Consider the following 6,000-nt stretch of genomic DNA (forward strand, 5'->3'; position numbering starts at 1 on the left):
CAATTATGACGCAATTACAATTCATTCCTTATCCTTCTTCTTTGCTTTTTTATAATCCAATTTTATGCCTTTGGCACGTATAAAGGAAATGTTTGCTGCTTCTTAAATGAATTAAAGGAGATTTTAAGGATGATAATAATGGAAAAGAGGTCGTTTACGTGGGTCAGATACTCCAAAGTATAATTATCGTGGTTGCTGTACTTACTGTACTTTTCAAACAAGTACATTGAGTTGAGTACTTTTGGAGGATTTGACCCTGAAAGCCTTTAGCTATTCAGATCATTGAGATCCAGAGCTGCGCTAGGGCGTTTCACGGCTAATGATTGTTTAAGAAGTGAGAGACTCATATACTCAGTAGACCTACAGTTTAATGTGGGATCGGAACCACTCCTTTGATGACTCTGACAATAGAGTTTCTTATTGTCTTTAGGAAACAAAGGGTGTATAGAGCCGCGGTTATCATTGCATAAGATTCGACGAGTGATAAAATTTCTCCTGCCGAGTCTCTCAATAAACCCATGACCGTTTGGTCGGTACCGCAATAATTATGTACCGAAGTACTAAACCATTTCATCATCGAGCCACCTCGACTCACCCTTACCCTGAGTCATTTGAAATTATAACAATTTTATGGTTGAATTGACCAAATTGAACCAGAGTTGTTAGTGCAGTAAGTCGACATAATCCAAGACTAATCTTAAATGGTGGTAGAAAATCTCTGTGCCGCGGCATGAACCATATGCCGTTTGCGATTTCAGTCGAGACTTAACATCAAGGTATACCGCAAAAAATTAAAGATTGTCCATCTTACTTACTTACTTCGATGGTCGTACAGATCAGTTGTAGTCCATGACCTCCTACCCAGCCCGGTTCCTACTTTTGGTTTCTTAGCATGTTGTTAAAGATTGCCCATCACTGATTTAAACAACAATAACAACAAGCACAAAAAAAAACAACATTTTCAGCAGATTTTTTTGTATTGATAAAAAAATAAATATAAACTATTGACCCGATTAATTTAAGACGTGGAGGAAATTTTCAACTCAATCAACTATATAATCATTTTATAAAAGAGCTTACCTTCGGCTTAATTGAATAGGTTGAAACGTATTTATGTAAAAGTGCTGACAACAGTCAATTTATTGTAAAATACGCCGATTCAGAAAGAGGAAACCTTTCCATCGAATTTTGAGTTTTGTAAATGGAAGTAAAGACAACAACAGCAAGCGTTAAAAAAAGGGTTTGACAAATTTCTCTGAAAAAAGGCACAAAAATAACTTAAAGGATAATTTCTTTTGAAAGGCTAATCTTAGTCTTTCGATATGCTTGTAAAAACTGTAAATTACAATTCACTTCAAAGAACTGAAATTGGATGAGTGATGAAATCGAATAGAGTAATAGCGCGTTTGAAGATTTGATGGCATGCTGAATACAACAGAAGAAAGGGTCAATTTATGTAGATATTTAAGGGTTCAATAATGCAAAATCGATGGAATAATTTGAAATATTATTAAGACTAGTCCGTAAACGATGTGTATTCATGAAATAGGACTTTATAGACCACCTTCTTGCTTTTTAAAGGGCAAGCATTAATTTAGTTTTAGATTCTCCTTCTTAAATGATTGTCATTATAAGTTGCTGACCTCCGACATATTTTCAAGGCGTAGAAACTTCCAAAAATCACTAAATATCTTTAATAGCTTATTGCGAATCATCAACTACACCCGAAAAGCTCGCGTCCTAGAAATGACCAAAAATCCGACTCAGGACAACTTGACACTGGTATAAGGCCGAATTTCATTGAGTTTTCAGGATGCTTAAGGATTTTTTAGAGTTTTCATGCCTTGAAATGGCAGAAAATTCCATGAAATCTGGTCTAAGAACTAGTATCGACCTTAAAAGAGATTTTAAAAATCATATCAATAATTGCTTGGATTTTTGGGATGTTTCAGGAGCTTCTACGCCTTGACTCCTTCCAACGCAATACTTTAGAACATTCAACATGCACCAATGCTCAAAAAATTATCCACCATCTGACAACAAAAAGTGTCAATTTTATTTTCATATACCCTCCTCCTCATAAATGTCTTCTAAATTTGCCAATAATCGTATCCTCCGATCTTCAACCATTTAAAAATCCATAAAACTCCTCACAAAAATTCCCATGCAATAAAATCGCACTCAGAAAAATAAGAATTTGATTTTCCAAAAAGCATTACTTTCCCATGCAATTTTCTTTATCCTTTTCTGTTCATCGCTCTCAATTTTTGATTGCAAACGAAATATTCATCCTTATACGTATACAAGAGTCAAGGCAAAAAAAGAGAAAGGAAATCGTCATCATCTAATCGATTTTCAAAAGAAAAGAAGAAGAAAGTGGAAATGGGAGTGAGAATACAGCAAAAAAATACATTACAATATGTGCGTGTTTGTACGTATGAATGTGAATATGAAAAGGAAATAAATTGGAATTGTATGAAATTGTCAGACATCATCATTCCCTTTTTGAATTTCTTATTTACCCAATAAAGTTAGATTCTTTTTTTGAAAATATATGTGCTTACTTTTCTAGGATAGGCGTGGATGTGGGTGATCAATTTGTCTGTAGGGAATCTACTGATTTGAAAGGCAAACAAATTTACCTTATTGTAGGCTTACCTAGCCAAAGGCAATACCTAGGCCTAGGTATTGCAATAGTTTTTGCCTTAGCCTATGCACTGCCTGTAATAGGCATGTCTATGTCTAGACAAACCTAGCGTAGATAAAGGTAGGTTCCTAGTGTTTTTTGTAAAAATGAGAAATAATCACGCACCTACTCAAGGGTAGGTCCAACAAACTTTGCCGGTTATGTTTTAAATATTGCCAAAAAAATTACCAGCGAAGTAAGTAAGTAAGTAGCCCAAACTTCATATTAAATTCGAGTCGACTACGAGCTCTGAATTTCAGACTACGCCCTTTATTATAGACTTAATAAAAAAACCATACATTCTATCATAAACGCGACAGCTATAAGCAAAATAACTAAATTGTAGACCAGACTTTATCAACAAAATCTCAATAACTAGAATTAATGCTTACAAATGTGCGCTCAAAATTATCACATAAATTTTAAACTCATTGCTTTATTTTATTCTTCCTCTTTGATTGTAGTGATAAAATGTAATTTGATAAAGTGTTTGTTATGTATTCAAGTACGTGCATGTGAGAATACATGCTATTAAAGACCTATGGTATAAAAGGAAGGAAGGAAGTGTGTTAGAGGTGGAAAATTTTTGTTTTCTGGTTGTGAAACTAACAAGTGAAGGACACAATGAGAATCATGAATGTACAAAAAAAGGGTTCAAAGGACGTCTTTTGACGATGGCATTTATATTCAGCAATGACAGTTTCTCAAACTCATGAATTTTTTTTAAGTCATCAAAATGTTGAAATTTCTTTGAATTTCCGCAGTAATTTTTTATCCAATTTTATTTCTGGTGACCTTTTCTTTTCCAATTTCTATTCTTCTATATTATCGTATTTGTAAGGCTGGAAAAAAGGCTGGCAAGAAAGGAATAAAAATAGATAAAAGGACGTTCATCGATATTCACAAAAAACTTTTTTTAGGAGCCAATTTACATTAACTTTTGTTACATAATAAAATCATCATTCGACCAAAATTGAACTTCTATCATTCATTCGATCATCAGATACCCTTCCTATATCTACATATAAATATTTTTTTTTGACAATTTACATATTCAAAATATGAAAATTCCTCTTTTTTGTAAGAAAAGGCAAGCAATTGGGAATTAATGGTAATGGAACGGACTGTATTATAGTTTTAGAGGACATCTTTGCTTATTGTAGATGATGATGATGTCGCAATTTCAGTATGTCCAGTTTTTGAATTTTCTATTATTATCATTATTATTGTTGGGAAAAATTTTCATCATAGACATTTGTAGACATTTGCATATATAGGATGGGCTTTGAAGACATTATTGGGAAAATGTCATAAAAAAATTGGGAAAAATTCTGGAAACAATTCAGTGGATGGTATACCATAAAAGGCAAAGAGGATGCTTACATGGTTCAGGAAGTTCTTGACCGACCCATGATTGTGAACATAACTAAACCTGGTCTCTTCGTATGTTAGGGTTAATATTAAATTTTGTCAGTTTTCTTACTAAAATTTTGGCAGAAAATCATCAATTCTATTACAGAGTTGACAGGACTTTGGAAGTCCGGACTCCAAAAAATCCGCCTATACTATGGAGAAAGGACTCTAGCGACCACATTAAAGTCCTGCCAAAACTGTTCTATTCTAGTCCTGATCCACAAAAATCTGCCACTTGGACACCATACAGCAGCCAAATGGCTATCATGAATATTGTGTCCCAATCGTCCATAAACCATATTAATTCAATTAACATTAATCACAATCAACCGAATTTACATGACAAAACCATCTACAATCCATAATATATTTAGCAATGCCAAATGCATCACTTTTTTGGGGGTATTCTAATGAGCATACAGTGTAATTATGAGATTAGATTAACTTTTTTTTATCCGGTTTGTTACTCTTTCAAAATGCTCATTATGAAGCATTGTTTGATCATAATTAAATACCATGACCTCAGATGTCAAATAAAAGCTACAGCAAGTAATTATTTCATTTACATTGTCATAATTTCCCAACGGCTTTGAATATTTACAGTTATTTGTTGTGGAAAAAATGTTAAAGCTTTTTTTTTTTTGATGAAACTTGGATTCAACAAAAAATGTATTTAAATTTGGTTAGCTTTAAATTACAATATAAGCAAAAGACGAAGTTGGGATGAAGCATGTTACAAGAAACTTAAAGACCGAGTGGTACATGTGATGAAGACTTTGTCAGAGAGCTTAAAAGGGTTTGTCAAAGCTACTTTAACCTGAGAACTCTAAATCGAAGCCACTTTAATGTCGAAGCTATAAGGCATATGACGTCAGTCACCTACCTTAGGTCCATGGTGAAGCCTTCATCAATTGAGTCACTCGAGTACTAAAATTAAATGGAAGTCACCTCTATTAGACAGTATAGGCAGTAATATAAATACCATCCAGAGCCGACATCAATCTGGTGTTGATATAAGAACTTTTGCAGACCCTTCCTCATATATGCCGCTCGGGTTAAACCACAATAAATTTAAAATTATGATTATTTACTTCCATAAGCAAATTTTATGTATCCTCAATTTATTGACCATAAAATACTTTTTTATATATTTTACAACATTCAGCAGTTTAGTTGTAAGAAAGACTAAATATTAATAGTATAAGACTAGTTTATATTATCTGGGTAGCTCGTAAACGAAATTGATCATCTGAATGCATCTGTTTAAGGACATTTTGGGGGATGAATTTGAATGGCTTGGTTGCATTATTCGATGAAATATTTTTAGTGGCTTTGTTTGACCAAAAATCGACTCTGATTGGACGAAAATACATCAAAACTAGTTGTTGGTCTGTTTATGTCTAGTTGATGACTAGTTCTAACGTTTATTTGTTCTTTTGGGTACCCTTAAAGCTCAGGTCAGCTAGTCGATCTAAATCCGACATCAAGTCAGAGTCGCGTTGGCTTAGGACCAGATTTTCTTCTATTCGGACTTGATTCTGAACTTTAATATGCAAAAAAGGGATTTAGTGAAAAATTTAAAGTCAAAATTTGTGTGCTTTAATAAAAAGTCTATCCATCTGAGTCTAGACGAGACCTAACAAGAAACCCAACAGAATCAATATTAACAAAAGGAAAAGAATATAAAATTTTTAACCTAAATTTTATATAAAGACAGGCTTGAAGATTATGCATATTCATGCATTTTCATCTCATTTACATCCATCCTTACCCCAAAAAATTTACACATCCAATATTGATTTTATTTTAAATTTATTACACTCAAACATTAAAATGCACACCACTCAAAACTTTTCAACAATTCTGTTATCACCTGCCATAGTCATTAAAAAATTTTTGTG

Source organism: Chironomus tepperi, unplaced genomic scaffold (genome assembly GCF_022539635.2).
Source record: "Chironomus tepperi strain 1889 unplaced genomic scaffold, CSIRO-AGI_Ctep_v1 contig_406, whole genome shotgun sequence".
In the NCBI taxonomy this organism is placed as follows: Eukaryota; Metazoa; Arthropoda; class Insecta; order Diptera; family Chironomidae; genus Chironomus; species Chironomus tepperi.